The 15,745-nt window shown below is 36.7% G+C and overlaps 1 pseudogene; it reads left to right on the forward strand.

Moving 5' to 3' along the window:
* The first annotated feature begins 2,755 nt into the window (after window positions 1–2,755).
* Window positions 2,756–3,877, forward strand: LOC106780038 (annotated as a pseudogene).
* Window positions 3,878–15,745: the final 11,868 nt, after the last annotated feature.

Raw genomic sequence — 15,745 nt, forward strand, 5'->3', positions numbered from 1 at the left:
ATGCAATATGTATTTAATTTACTTTTATTATATATATTAGAATGCATTTAGCGTTAGGTTATTTTACTCTAATTGCATTTATGATTTATCACGTGGCCTAGTTTATTTTCTTTATTCACCAAATTTTTTATTATGTCTCATTTACCTTATTTAAATGCCATTAGGTTAGTTTACTTTAGTAATTTACTTTTTGTTTTTATTTAATTTTAATCTTTACTTTAATGTTGTTTATCTTGTTGAGTTGTGTTAATTTAGTTGTAATGATAGCTTAGGTTAGTGGGTTGGTCATTAGCGATATTGCATTGTTTCCTTGAGATTTCTGGATTGTAATTGTAGTTTGCCACTCTGACTTGGTTAATGTGAAATCTGTATTTGCATCTGCAATTGGGTATACACTTAGTTGCCCAGTTTGTGTTTAGTCTTCGCTTAGTTGATGAAATTGCATGGTGCAAATTGGATTACATGTTAACATTGTGGTCGCTTAGTTCACTTTTATGAAAACATAATTAGCCTTCGCTTAGTTGGTTAACTGTGTTGGATTAGAGGTTAGAGTAGCTCCTTTGTTGTGTTAATCTGTGATTGGAAGCATAATGATTGAGTTAATGACCGACCATTTTCATTCTGCATTCGATTCCATTTTCGCATTTTTGTCTGCATCTGTATTTTAGTTTAATTCATCTGCATTCACAAACCTTTCACAACCCCCCCACTTCCTGTCTGATCTAATTCTAGAACCATATTTGGTCCTTGAGAGACGACCTAGGAGTCACTTCCTAGTCTATACTGCATTCTTTTATGCACATTAAATTTTGCATGGGGTGCGACCTCCATCAAAAGTGCCTAAACATTGTTCCCCAAAAATTCTCCAAAACATAAACGCTCCCAGCAGAATCCCTCCAAAACGTTGCAACACCTCCTCCCCAAAATATGACGGCTGGCTCCTTAAAAATGAGGGCTGGTAGGTTTTTTAATCCCTAGGGCCATGTGTCATCTTTTAAGGATGAGTGGGGTCCACCCAAAAGGCCATGTGTCCTACTATTTGGGCCCATCATAAATTTGTCAACATTGACCCAAATATGCACAAGTTTAATTAAAAACATTCTATACTACTAAGTTACAATTTAATTAAATTTGAAATGTCCAAGTGGAGGGTCTTTAATTAATTTGTCTTCATCCTAATGCTCCAAATTGTTTGTCCAAAATTTTCCCTGAAAATAATAATGCAAATAATTAGCTCAGAAAATTCAAATTAATTAAAATTAGAATTTTCGATCAAATTAAGCATAATTAGGAAAAACGGGAAATACCGGACAAATAGACACAATTCCCTGATTAAATTCGGTACAATAAGCTAAGTGAAATCAATAAAATATTGACTCATCAACGATTCTTGCCGGGGTGATTTTTGGAACTGGGTGTATCTTCAGAGTCATATAACAATATCTATCAAATTCACACAACAACACATACTCCCCTACACTTAGCCCAATAATTTACGAAATGCTTTTAAAATTGCACTATCGCCAATTTCCCATGAATCTGTTCTTAAAAGCAGACCACTCTTGTAAATTACACTAATAACCAACAAACAACAGCAAACAAAATTCGTTTAAATCTCAACATATGGCTATATATTGGCCAATTCTAATTTCCACTACCAATCACTGTCAGAAAAAGTCCTACCCTAAATTACAACATCTCCCAGGAATTCCTCCTTTCAATTTTACGTCCATTCTATTCCACAACTTCAACACCATGCCACGGAACTAATTCTACCCACACAAACCCGATTCGCACAACAATAAATTGATAATTTGGGGGATGCAATTCCCATTGTATCCACCACCAATTCTAAGGTCAAGAATGACGCCCATAAATAATTAATAAATAAAAATAACACAATCAAATAATAAAGATCAAACCTCGATCAAACCCCAACTTGAAAAGAGAAAGAAAAAAAATCGATTAAAAATATATAAGAAATTGGACTCTGCAAATTAAACAATGGAAAAACGAAACAACTGGGGTGATTTTTGTCCTACGAACAAAGGAGAGAAACAATAGGAGGGACTGACAACCTCTGGCGTCAAGGAGCGATGGTGACAACGATTTTCGGAATCAGGGCCTAAGGAGATCGACGACGTGATGGTGACGGTGGCCTTGACGGATTAATGAGTCACAGGAAGAAGGAAGTAATTAGGTTTTCATTTTTACACAAACAAAGTCAAAAATGATGTCGTTTAATAGCTCATTTAAAATGGTAGGTGTCATACAATTAAATAATATAACATAAAAACCATGTCATATAAAACTTGTACAAAACTTAATAATAAATTGGTTTAATTACCTTTTTAGTCCCTAAGTTAGAGGCTGAATTTTTGTTTTGTACTCGCTTTTAAAAATGATGTTATCTAGTCCTTACGTTACTAATTTTGTTAGAATTTGGTCCCTTCCGTTAAGTAGTTAGAAACGGTGTTAACTTCAGTCTTACGTGGCAGTATTTTTCTTCTCTGTCTTCTCTGCTATTCCTGACACCATTATATAGATAGACAAAGGACTGCAAGAAGTGATTGTTTATGTTGCATTAATGGCAGCACTCTGACCAATCAACTACCTATTTCTGCGCCACCTTTTCATTCACCACATCTTGTCAAATATTTCTTTTCTCATAACAATTAATTCTTAATCAACAAAAAGTGTAGCAGAGGTCATAATTTAATATATATTTGTTATGTTTTCCCTTAAGAATTAAGTCATGCACGTATTTCAAGTATGACTTTACTGAAAGACCAAGATCATGGAAAATTTATATATATTTGCATGTATTTAAACCTCTCCAACAAACATGTTTGCTTGTCTATATAAGGTCGTTTCATTTAAACCTCTCAAAGACTTGGAACACTCGGTTAGCATGCACAAACACACACGATGACACGTTTGTGTTCCCTTTGCTGGCATTGCAAGCCACGGTTTTCCCCAACCGGGGCCTTTGCATCTCGATGACCTATTGCCACGTGATGGATGATAGTTGTTGCAGCAATTTCATGAAGTCTTGGGCTTCCTTTTGTTGAAGTGGCGGTGATGCCTTGACTCTTGCAGAAAAGTCAGCGCCGTGCATGGACAAGGGGGTGTTGAAGGACCCCAAAGGGTTAGAAGCTATCTTCTTAAGAGATTATTTTGAAGAGAGGTCAACTTGGAAGGAAAAGCTAGCTGGGAAAACCTCTGAGGTTTGCAATGCTGAAGATTATGTCAAAGCCACGATTGTTTTTGGTAGGGATGATATCGAGAGGCTGAAGAGAGTGATGTTGAAGTAGTGGAAGAGAAGTGGAGAACTGAGTTCGTCACAATATGTATCAAAATTTGTGGTGACTTGTGCTTTTGTGTGGGCTTGTTTGGTTAAAACATGACACAGAAGTGAAGATAAAGAAGAAGATAAAGAAGAGTACTTTCGTTTCGTTGCAGATTGCAGAGATTGGCTTGAGCCTGCTGTGCCAGAAACAAACTGTGGAAACTGCTTAACGTTATGTTTTGCAATGAAGAGAAAGGAGCTGAAGGGAGAAGGTGGTTTTGTGAATGCGGTGAAGGTTATGAGAAGGGCAGTGAGTGATATGAAAAGTGATCTGTTTAAGGATGCAGAAAATTGGAGGGAAGCATTTACGAGGATGTTTGCTTTGGGAAGTATTTTGATAGTTACAGGGTCACCCAAGTTCACTGTTTATGAGACTGATTTTGGATTTGGAAGGCCTAAGAAAGTGAAAATGGTACATTCCATGAAGGGTATGTCTTTAGCAGAGAGTGGAGAAAAGAAAGGAGGCTTGAGGTTGGCTTGGTGTGTACAAATACAGAATTTGAATATTTACTTTCTGTCATTAAATAAGAACTTCAACCAAAGCATTTAGGCTTGTTGACGAATCTTGTCAATGGAGTTTAATATGAAAATACAGTAACAATTATTAATTTATCAAACCAGTTGTCATAAATTCTGGCACCTATCCCAAGTATTCCATTATGGTTTAGAAATTTGTTATTTTTCCAGTTCAGAAATTTGAGGCTTCCAAGAAATTGTCTGAGAAAAGATAGGTAGAAGTAATTAGTGCTTAGAGAAATAGAAAAGAGAGAGAAAATCGTGTCAGAAAGAGCAGAAGAAAGAGAAGGAAAATGCAGTAAAGTTAACGTCGTTCCTAGCTATTTAACGGAAGGGAACGAATTTTAACAAATTCAGTAACGTAAGGACCAAATAACATCATTTTTAAAAACGGGTACAAAACAAAAATTCAGCCATCAACTTGGGGACTAAAAAGGTAATTAAACCTAATAAATTCCATGTAATATCCACGTATTTAAATCTTTATAACTCAGCTAATTTTCTGTGCACCACATCATCACAGGAAGACGGGGTCAGTGATAACTTAACGGAGAGGGCTTAATTGGCTCATTTTTACAAGTTTTTGGACCCAATTGAGACCGAAAAAAAAATGATGACCCACTTGAGATTGACACACAAATACGAGGACCAAATGAGGGTTTAAACCAATTTAAAATTAAATTTTAATAAAATAAAATTAGGTATGTGGGTTGGTGGGCCCATCTGGCCCACTTCAGGTTCAACCCGCATGAGCCAAGTTTAAATGAGCCAGGTTGAAATCTGACCCGCATAAAAAAATACAATTTTTTCAAACTCAACCCGGCCCGAACCCGTGGTAGGCCGGATTGGCCCACGGGTTGTGACCCATTTTTGACAACTCTACTTAGTACCAACTAGTGTTGTCAAAATGGGTTGTAACCCGCGGGCCAACCTGGCTCACCACGTGTTTGAGCCTTTTATACATGTTTTTGGATTACGCTTGGACGGTAAGATACTTTTTTTTTTATTATTTTGAATTGTCTTTGGAGTTTAACATCATTTTAGTGTGATGTTTATTTAGATTTGAATTAAAAAAATTGTAATTTTTTTATTTAAAAAAACTTATAATTAAATGAGTCAATGAGCCAACCCGTTTAACCCACCAACCCGTGGTGGGTTGTGTCGGGTTCGAATTTTTTCAACTTGCTAATAAGTGAGCCGGGTTGAGTTGACTCACTAAGTGACCAACCCGTGGTGAGCCGAGATGGGTCGAGCCTAATTACCTGTTTTGACAGCTCTAATACTAACACCTAACTCATATATTGCAAAATTAATCTCGTAATAAAAATTAGAATAACATGAAGTTGAGATTATAATATTTAAAAGGAAACACACACGAATATAAGGACCTTACAAAATAAATATATATTGAAAATTATTTACATACGAAATTCATGAAAAAAAAGTTAAACGTAAAATAAAATACAAACATATTGTGAAACCTCGTCTTTGTACAAAATTAGCAACATGAATCTAAAGTTAAATTTAGGTTTAATAGATTCGGAGGTCCCTATTTGTGCAGTGTTTCTTCAAGTAGGCCCCTCTATTTTTAAGTAGATCAATTTGGTGCCTGGTTATGAAAAATTCAAGCAATACAGTCCGTGCCGTTAAATTCTCTGGACAAAAAGAATAGTGTAGGTTTCATGTGCTTGTATTTTGCCTATTTTACTTTCGTTTCATTTCTAGTGAGGAAACATTTATAAACTCTTCATTTTCCTTTAGTACAAACAATGTGGGACTACACATAGCTTGAACTTAAAATAAAAAAAGAGTAATTTGTTTTCCATAGCTTGTAGTACAAGATAACGTAACTAGTTTTCATGTTTTGAACTATAGGAGAACTAGTTGCCTTATAGACCCTTTGGAGTGGAGAGAATTGAGCAATGTGGGACTCAAAAGTCCCTAGAGGACCTGCAGCAGCTGCTGGACGGTCTCCACACTCAAAAGTCCCACATCTCCTAGATCTTGCATCCTAGCTCACTCCAAAGGTTATATAAGAAGGCTTAGGGGTCTCCTTTTTGTACATTACTTTGAATGAATTGAATTTTGAGTTGATTTGCACTTTTGCAATCTTCTTTTGAGATAGTATTCTGTCTCCAAAGTTCCTAATTTGGGCAGACCTTATTTTGCTCAAGCAAGTGACGGTCCCCTTTGATGCTTATTTTGGAGCTTCCTTCAAGTGGCACATCCTCACTTCATAAGTTTCTTCTTTCTCAATCTCTTCCATTTTAATTTCCTTTTCCATTCTCTTAAATGTCATTTAGAATATTCTCTATAGGTATGCACTTCCTCATCATGTGGTATCATGAGTATAGTTTTTACTTTGCTCAAATTCGTTCTGTAATGTTCCCAGTAAATTTTTTTCTCCACTATGTCAGTCCAGTGCTTATTGTTTGAGTGACTTCTAATCTGTTTGCATTGTTTGCTTACTGTTTGGTACTTGTGGTGGTTGGAATTGATCATTGGACGGTGCTAGGACCTCTCAACACTCTTAAGCAAGGATTAAACACTTCATATCACAGCTTGGAGGTGATTAACCGTGGCTGTCCAGAGCATTATACAAGCAGTGATTTCTTCAAATAGCAACAATGCTATTGGAGGTCTTCAACAAGTAGGTGTCCTTATTCCATTTTGTTTGTTGTTCCAACTTTATTTCCTTGTCTTAGCTGGATTGTATATGTCTTTTCTTGCTTGTTAGATTTGAATTAAGTCATATGTTTGTTCCTCTTTAGGAGTTTTCTAGAGTAATTTCTGAAATTGCATAGCTAAGAGTAATTTTTATATCTCCATGTTTGTATGCTGAATTGAGTTTGATCATCATTGGATTTAAGTGTGTGAATCTTGCTTATATGTTTCTGTATCAATAGAGGCATTCAATTAGTTCATTGTGCTTTAATCAAACACACTTTCTTCCATAAATATAGCCTTGGCCGTGACATATTTTGCAACACTGCTTGCTGTAAAATAATCAAAAAATTTTTCTGTGGCTGTTGTTGTTTGACCGAGAGTTTTTGGTGTGGTGTGTTTGATAACCTCTTCTAAAGCCTCTTTTCATCTCAAAATATACAAAATCTATAGGTTTGAGGTTTGCCAAAATTATTTCCAGCATTAATTTGGTCTTGCTCTTCATGTATACTTAGTGTGTTGATGTGAATTTGCTTCTTGGTTGTGTGATTTTCTTTGCTGTCTTGTTCATTTTGTGCCACTGTTTTGACTCTTAATTCTTGCTGTTTTGTCTCTTAAATATCTTTAGATTACTGCCACCTTGTTTTGTGCCAAGTTTCTTGATTTTTTAGGTTCAATTTTCATCATTTGTCTTGGGGTTTTCATTCATTTTTTGGCCTCTACCATGTGTTGTCTTGATTTGGCTCCTTTGCATTGAGGGTGGATTGTACATCTTTCCATTTTCTTTAGACTTGAGTTGGTGCTCTCAAAGTGGACTTGTGAGAGATTGTACTACTTTTGAAAGAAGGGTGCTGCCCTTACCTTGTTTTTGAACCACTTTACCGAGAGTTTTGAGCTTCCTTTTTGTTGTATTGAGTGTAACCGGGGCTGCTATTTTGACCGTGGATTCTGTTGTTGTTTTGCCTTGATTTGTGGCTGTTTCTAACCAATTTTGTGTGTTAGTTGTGCTGCTGTTTGTTTTGCTAAAATGTCTACAGGTTCAAGCCGTGCTTCCTCCAATGGAGCTAGTCACAATGGAAGCCCTTCTAGCTAGTTTGATTTGATGAAGGCCTTCCAACAAATGCAACATCAACTTGACTCCTTTCAAGACATGAAAGACCAACTTGATGCCATTAGAAAACGGCTGGACACGGAGGCAAAGGCTAAAGGGAAGCTCTGTCATGGTCATGAGAATGGATCCTCCAAGAAAAAGCAAGAAGACAAAGCTGTGGATCCAAACCTTGCAATGCCAAAGTTGACTTTGCCAAGTTTCAAGGGAGAAGCCGATCCTAGTATATTTTTAGAGTGGATAGCTAAAGTAGAACAACTTTTTTACTTGTATAGTGTAGATGGACATTTGCGTGTAAAGTTAGCTACTTTAGCCTTAGAGGGATACGCCATGCAATGGCTATTTAGGATGAACATTACCAAGGACTCACCCGTGAGCTCTTGGGAACATTTTCGGTGCTTGATGTACCAACGCTTCGTACCTCTATACTACCATTGGGACCTCCTGATTAAACTTCAACGGCTTACTCAGGGTAGACAAAGTGTGGAGGAGTATGCGCGTGAGCTCGAAGTGCTCTTATACCATACTAACACTAATGAGACTAACCACGCGAAAATAACTAGATTTATTAGTGGTCTCAATAGAAACATCCAAGATGTTGTAGAGCTCCATGATGATGAGGATTTAGATGTTGTGGTACATAGGGCTATGAAAGTTGAAAGACAAGTTTTAAGAAAAGAGTCCCACCGCAACAAATTTTCCACTTCAAAAGAATTTTTTTTACAAAACCTCATCATCAAGGGACAAGGAAAAGGATGTTTCTAGAGAGATTCCTCATAAATCTCGGCCATCTTCTACTAATCTCGCGCCTTCAAAACCTAAGTCACCAATGCGACCTAGTCAAGTTAAATGTTTTAAGTGCTTAGGTCATGGTCACATTGCATCTGCATGCCCAAACAAGAGGGCAATGTGCATTCGAGGAGAAGAGGTTGTCATCGATGACTCTCCTCCTTCTTCACCTTCACACACTTCTCACTCTTCTTCCTCTAGTGAAGATGAGTACACGGTTCCATTTGATGGCGACATACTAGTTATAAGAAGTCTCTTGGGTCAAGTCCATAAGGACTTTGACACAACTCAAAGAGAAAATAATTTTCACACTAGATGTCTTATAGCTAGCAAGGTTTGCTCCATGATCATAAACGGGGGAACTTGCACTAATGTGGCTAGCACACGCGTAGTGGACAAGCTCAAGCTACCCAACCCAGTGCATGCCAAGTCCTACAAACTTCAATTGCTAAGTGAGGAGGGTGAAATCTTGGTAAACAAGCAAGTCAATATTTCCTTTTCTATTGGCAAGTATCAAGATGAGGTTCTTTGTGACGTTGTACCCATGGAAGCAACTCACATTTTATTAGGAAGACCATGGCAATTTGATAGAAATGTTCAACATGATGGTCTTACTAATAGAATGTCTTTTACTTACCAAGGGCGCAAGGTCGTCTTAAAAGCTCTAACTCCAAACGAAATACACGAGGACCACCTCATCATGAAGTCAAAGAGAGGCGAAGAAAAGGAGAAGGTCAAGCTTAATTGTCTCATTTCTCATAAAGAGGTCCTTCAAGATAGAAAAGAGGATAAAGAAACAAAAGAAAGGAAAGAAAGAGAGGAGAGAGAAAAAGAAAAAAAATGAGAGGAAAGAAAAAGAGGAGAAAGCAACAAAAGAAAAGAAGAAATTGTGAGAGAAAAGGAGAAGGAAAACGTCCTAGTCACAAAGGAAGTGTTACTACATGCACCTTCCACTCCTATCTTTCTACAGGATTCAAGCCATGACAGGGGAGTTTTTTCATCCTTCCACTTTTCTCCAATTCACTAGTGCAGAAACGCTGTTTAACGTCGGTTAATTTGGACTTTTAACGTCACTTACACAACAGACGTCTATAAGGGTGACGTCCATGGGACGTCAGAAATCCTCTTAACCGACGTCATTATAAACGTCGGTTAACGATATCCACCGACGTCCATATAGAAGTCTACTTATACCCACACCGACGTCTAATTTCTCTATATAGACGTCCAACTATGCATAAAACCGACGTTTACATGAATATATAGAGGTTTAAAATGACACTAACTGATGTCTATGTTCCTTATAGATGTTGGACCTGGCACTAACCGACGTCTAACAAAGGCGTTGTGTTTTAGTGCAGTTTTGATCCAGACTTTTGATAGCATAGTGCAACACTCTCCTTTCGCTAGTTTCCCCACAAAAAAAGCTTGCGTCTTTTGAATCTTCTATGACATTTCAACCCAAAACCGAACTTGGGTCCATGACTACTTCCCATTATTCAACCGCAAAAGAAAAAAATTACGAGGACACGAGAATTGGACAAGGACCCAAGTTCCATTTTAGGTCGACAAGCCATAGAAAACTCAAAAGATCGCCACTCTTCTTGTGAGGAAACCAGCAAAGGGAGAATGTTGTACTATGTTACCCAAAGAGAGGATAAAAAATGCACTAAAACACAACACAAAGAAAGCAAATTTTAATCAGTTCAACCACAAGATAATAGATGAAAGACTAAATAAAGTTTAAACTGTAAGCATAAAAAAAAACCACGCACCTGGGATGCAAGAGAGAAAAAGGAGAGGAGGAAGACGAGAAACAACAATAGAATGCCAAAAAGAGAGAAAAAGAAGAGGTGTGGCAAGAGAAAAAGGAGAAAAGGAAGACGATCGATATCAGAAAATTAAATACCGCGAAGAGTAGCGTTGTATTTGAAATGGAATTGGGCGTCGGTTATTCTCCAGAAACCGACGTCTATAGACGTCGTTTATCCTACTAATGTGACGTCCAAGTGAACATTTAAAACTGAATTTTTCAATACCCATTAGACGTCGGTTTCTGTCAGGGGGAACCGACGTCTAGGAAGCTGAACCGATTGACGTTTGATATCCTGTCAGGGATGTTCACGACTGTTGGTATGGGCCACCGACGTCTATAATAACATACACGTCGGGGCCCTAAATAGCCGACGTCTACGACCCTCGAGTTTTGTAAACATAATTATTACAGGTATAATAAACGCCGCGTAGCCCGAAACGCCGACGTCAACATTGAAGACTTTTTTGGCTTTCTCGCCTTCCAGACATGCCTTAGACGTCGAATTTGGACTACGTGACGTCTAAGCGCCTGAGAATTAGGTGAAAAGCATTAAATGCAGCCCAGTTGACGTCGGTGTGTTGTAGTGCTGACGTCTTGAAATTAATAGACGTCTGATTTTGGATAAAACCGACGTCTAGTTTACCAGGTTATTTATGATAATGCCACCATCCGCTCCTATACGTCGGATTACACACAAACCGATGTCTTATGGGTGACATTAAACAACGTTTTTGCACTAGTGATTATTAAGCTTTCTTCTTTTTCTAAAAGCTTTTATGAAAATATCCCACCTTTCTCATCTCTTTTTACCACTTCTTCACACACTATTTCCATCCCACATCTTGAGTTAATGTATTCTTTTTTACACTTAACTCAAGACAAAAATAAAAATTTTTCAAAAGATGGATTTTTAGTTTTCCCTAAGCAAATAAATCAAATTTCAAAAACTCATTTTTTCAATATTCCTTTTCTATATACATTGTTTGGTAAACATCAATTTATTCACAAAATGTTTGGTGTTTTTTGCAGGTTAACATTTGATCTAGGAGGAGTGTCCTTTGGATTATAAACAGATAAGTCATTAATCTCTCTTTGTTGTAGGTTTTTCTAGATTCGAGGTCGAATCCTCTCCAACCTAGGGGGATGATATGATCATAGATGGGGCAACAATGAAGAGCTTTTAGAGTGACAAAAGGAATAAAAAAGAATAGTGTAGGTTTCGTGGGCTTGTATTTTGCCTCTTTTACTTTCGTTTCATTTCTAGTGAGGAAACATTTATAAACTCTTCATTTTCCTTTAGTACAAGCAATGTGGGGCTTCATGATGGGTGTCGTGGCCCATGCAAATTTGATGTGCAAATAAATGCAGTATAGCTAGGGAATGACTCCTAGGTCGTCTCTCAAGGACCAATTTTGCTGTTCGAGAGTTAGGTCAAACACGAAGGTGGGGGGGGGGGGTTGTTGAAAAGTTTGTGGTTGTGGATAAACAAAATCAAAACAGAGACGCAACTAATAATTAAACACAGATTTAAAAACGGTTTCAAAGACAGAATAAAAACAGTTGGTCATTAACTTAATTACAATGTTTCTAATCACAGATCAACAAAATAAAGTTGCGACTCAAACCTCTAATCCAACAAAGTTAACCAACTAAGCGAACGCAATGCACCTATTCCATCCACTGTGTTCTATACAGATTAATCAACTAAGCGAAGATGCAATCACCAACTAGGCAACTAAGTGTATACCCGTTGCAAAAACATAGTCAGATTTCACAAAATGTCAGGCATAGCAGAATAATCACAAGAACAGTCCAAGAAATTTCAAGGAAACAAAGTAATATTGCTAATGACCAACTTGACTAACCTAAGCTAACACCACAATTAAATTAGCACAATTGAACATAACACACAACATTAAAATGAAAGAAAATATTAAACGCCTAACACTGTAACAAAAATATCTAAACATCATTAAAGTAATTAAAATGCAACACTTAAGCTAAAACATTAAATGANAAATAAGATTAAATGCTCAAAATGCATGACAAATTAAAATGCAAGAAGTAAGCTTGTGGAGCTCTCTAAATAAAATTACATGCTTTTTCTCCAAGAAAGACATCAAGAGTCTATCACCGTATATCACCCCTTGAAAACGTCCATTTTGATAAATGCAAGAAAATTAAATATGCTTTTCATTCCAATAGAAATCAGCTTGGGAAGCAAGCACGTGCAGCTGGAATGCAAGTTAAATGCATGATAAATGAAACTAAAAATAAGAAACCGTGAATGCATGATTAAAAAGAATGAGAAGCCGTGAATGTTAGAAACATGCCTTTCCAAGTAATAATTAAAATACTATAATCTTTTTAAAAGAAACAAAATTAATGCATCCACCTCTTAGCCAACGTACCTATGCTACTTGCTAAATGCCAAAAAAGTGTTAAATTATTTCATCCAAACCGTAACCCGTGTGCCCTTTCAAAAATGGAAATTGAAATATGCTATCTAGAACAAATAAATGCATCATCGCCGCTTATGCCTTTTCCAAAAATTAATCACTGTGCTTATCCTTTTCTGGACGTGAAACCACTTGCTTTGTAATGTGCTGCTTCTAAGAAAATGAATTTGCTTCTAAAAAAAAAACGCAACAGCTTTGCCTATGGAGCGCTACCACCCTTGCATCGAATGCTTCTAAAAGAAAGCAATTCTCCCACGTTTCTTCCTAACAAAAATCAGCGTTATCTTAGGTGAATAAAGGCAAACCGTGAAGTTGTGTGCACCGCTGGAATCAAATTTTCTTCATCCCATTCTTCCAAAGTTAAATCGCCGTGTGCTGAATCAAAGAAACAACAATGCAAAAGTGCTGAATAAAATAAAGCATCTACTGAATCACCAAAATGAAATTAAGGAGCTCTCCATCTCCAAACGCCGTTCCAGCCCTTTGCACAAAATTAAAGAAATGGAAAAGTGAAATAGCTTCCTTCATTCAACCAAAATCATCCAATATCAACATGTTCAAAAATGAAAAACGTTACAGCCCTTGAATAAAAAAAAATGAGTGGCACCCTTGCTTCTTCCAAATGCCGAGAATAATGATTTTTTTTCCAATGAGTGACGGTTGGACCTTTATTCCTAGGACCATGAGTCCTTCTAAATGAGGTGGGGACCACCTACTTTGCAAAATCCTAGGTGCCATGTCATGTTTCCTATTTGGGCTCAAACTATTTTGCCAAAAATTGGCCCAATGTTTACAAGTTTAATTAAAAACTATCTAGACTACTAAGTTTCAAAGTAATTAAATTTGAAATGTCTATGTGAAGAGTCTTGACTTATTTGATAGCACTCCAAATGTCCCAAATTGTATTTCCAAAATTTCCCTAAAAATAATAATGCAAATAATTAGCTCAGAAAATTCAAATTAACTAAAATAAGAATTTCCGACCAAATTAAGCATAATTAGGAATAACGGGAAAATACCAGACAATTAAGCACAATTCCCTGATTAATTCTAGCACAATAAACTAAGTGAAATCAATAATATATTGACTCATCACTTCACATAGCTTGAACTTAAAAGAAAAGAAGAGTAATTCGTTTTCCATAGCTTGTAGTACAAGATAGCATAGCTAGTTTTCATGTTTTGACCTATAGGAGAACTAATTGCCTTATAAACCTTTTGGAGTGGAGAGAATTGAGCAATGTGGGACTCAAAAGTCCCTAGAGGACCTGCAGCAGCTGCTGGACGACCTCCACACTCAAAAGTCCCACATCTCCTAGATCTTGCATCCTAGCTCTCTCCAAAAGTTATATAAGAAGGCTTAGGGGTCTCCTTTTTGTACCTTACTTTGAATCAATTGAATTTTGTGTTGATTTGCACTTTTGCAATCTTCTTTTGAGATAGTATTCTGTCTCCAAGGTCCCTATTTTGGGCAGACCTTATCTTGCTCAAGCAAGTGGCAGTCCTCCTTTGATGCTTATCTTGGAGTTTCTTCAAGTGGCACTTCCTAACTTCATAAGTTTCCTCTTCCCCTTTCTTCTCTGATTCAATTCGTCGCGCTTCATTTGCCATTAGCCTAATTTCCTCGATTTTCTCCTACATTAAAAGTTGTTCCCCAGAAATTGTTGAGATTGTTGACAACACAATTTCTATATCAATCAAGTTTTTTATGATGACAACACATTACTTAGTAACAAGTATATGTTGTTGTTGCATTACATGTTCTTATGTTGATTAAACTGTAATACCTATTGAACATGTATATGTGTATGTACTATGTTACATGTTCCTGTGATGAATGATTGATATATTTCTGGAACATATGTATATGCTTTATTGTGCTGAGTGCTATGCATCATTTCATATGTTTTACTGCACATGTTTTAAAGCATGAAATCACAAGCACTTGTATGCACTTATTCTTGTGCTACAAAGTTCTAGTACAGTCGACTACATTGCTAATGGATTCAACTATGCTAAAATCTTTGTACAAATTTTAAAGTCAGTGCTATGTGCTATTTTGAGAAGAAAAAAATTTCAAAGTGTTTGTCAATGTAAAAGTCGACACTGTGTTTTACATATTCGAATGTATCTGTTGTTTGTTTTGAAATTCTGTTATGCTCGTGCACTCTAACGACTATACTTTTGAAAGTTAGTTGAGCATTGATGTCTTGGTCAACTGTATTAAATGTGTTTTGTTATTTGTTGACTGGGAGCTACTGAGTTGACTGAACTATTATAATTGTCATAATACAATCGAGTGAATTAGTACATTATTCGACTGAGAAATCATCTGGATAACAAAAATCTATAAATAGACTAAACACAGGTTTGTTCACAGACTTTTGATGATCTAACAATTTCATTTATGTTTCAGATTTCTCTTAGCTCCAAGAATTCTCCAAGCAGACGGTGGTGATCTTTCTTGAAAGATATTCAAAGAGGAGATTCAGTTGTGCGTTCATTGGCTGATCAACATCTGCATAAGAAGGTGCTTGTGTGATTGATCGTGATAGGCTTGGCATCCTGTGAAGACTGCTGATTTGTATTCAAGGCTTGGCATCCTGTGAAAACTACTGGAATTGGACCTGTTGTGATATATAGGATTGTTCACGTTGAGGATTGTTCGACGTGGTGTTGCAGATTGCAGAAGAGGAGATTCTTGCTGCAAGTCTGGTTTTGTTATTGCAACTATATTTTGGTTTTGGGTTAGAGAGGAGATTTATATTTTTTGACGTGGAGGTCTTCTATAAATTCGTTGTTGTAAAAACCGCAACCATTATAGTGCATTTGCTTCCTGGGTTGGAAGGACACTGGATGTAGGCATTGTTGGCCGAACCAGTATAAAAACCTACGTTTGCATTTCTCTCTCCCTTATCTTTTACATTCTAGTCGACTTTATTCTTTACGCAGTCAACTACTTAAGTTTCGCTGCATACACATTCTGATTGCTTGCATTTCAAGAAAGTTCAAAAAGCTTTATACTTTGATTACAAGATTGCGAA

Source organism: Vigna radiata, unplaced genomic scaffold (genome assembly GCF_000741045.1).
Source record: "Vigna radiata var. radiata cultivar VC1973A unplaced genomic scaffold, Vradiata_ver6 scaffold_386, whole genome shotgun sequence".
Classification (NCBI taxonomy): Eukaryota; Viridiplantae; Streptophyta; class Magnoliopsida; order Fabales; family Fabaceae; genus Vigna; species Vigna radiata.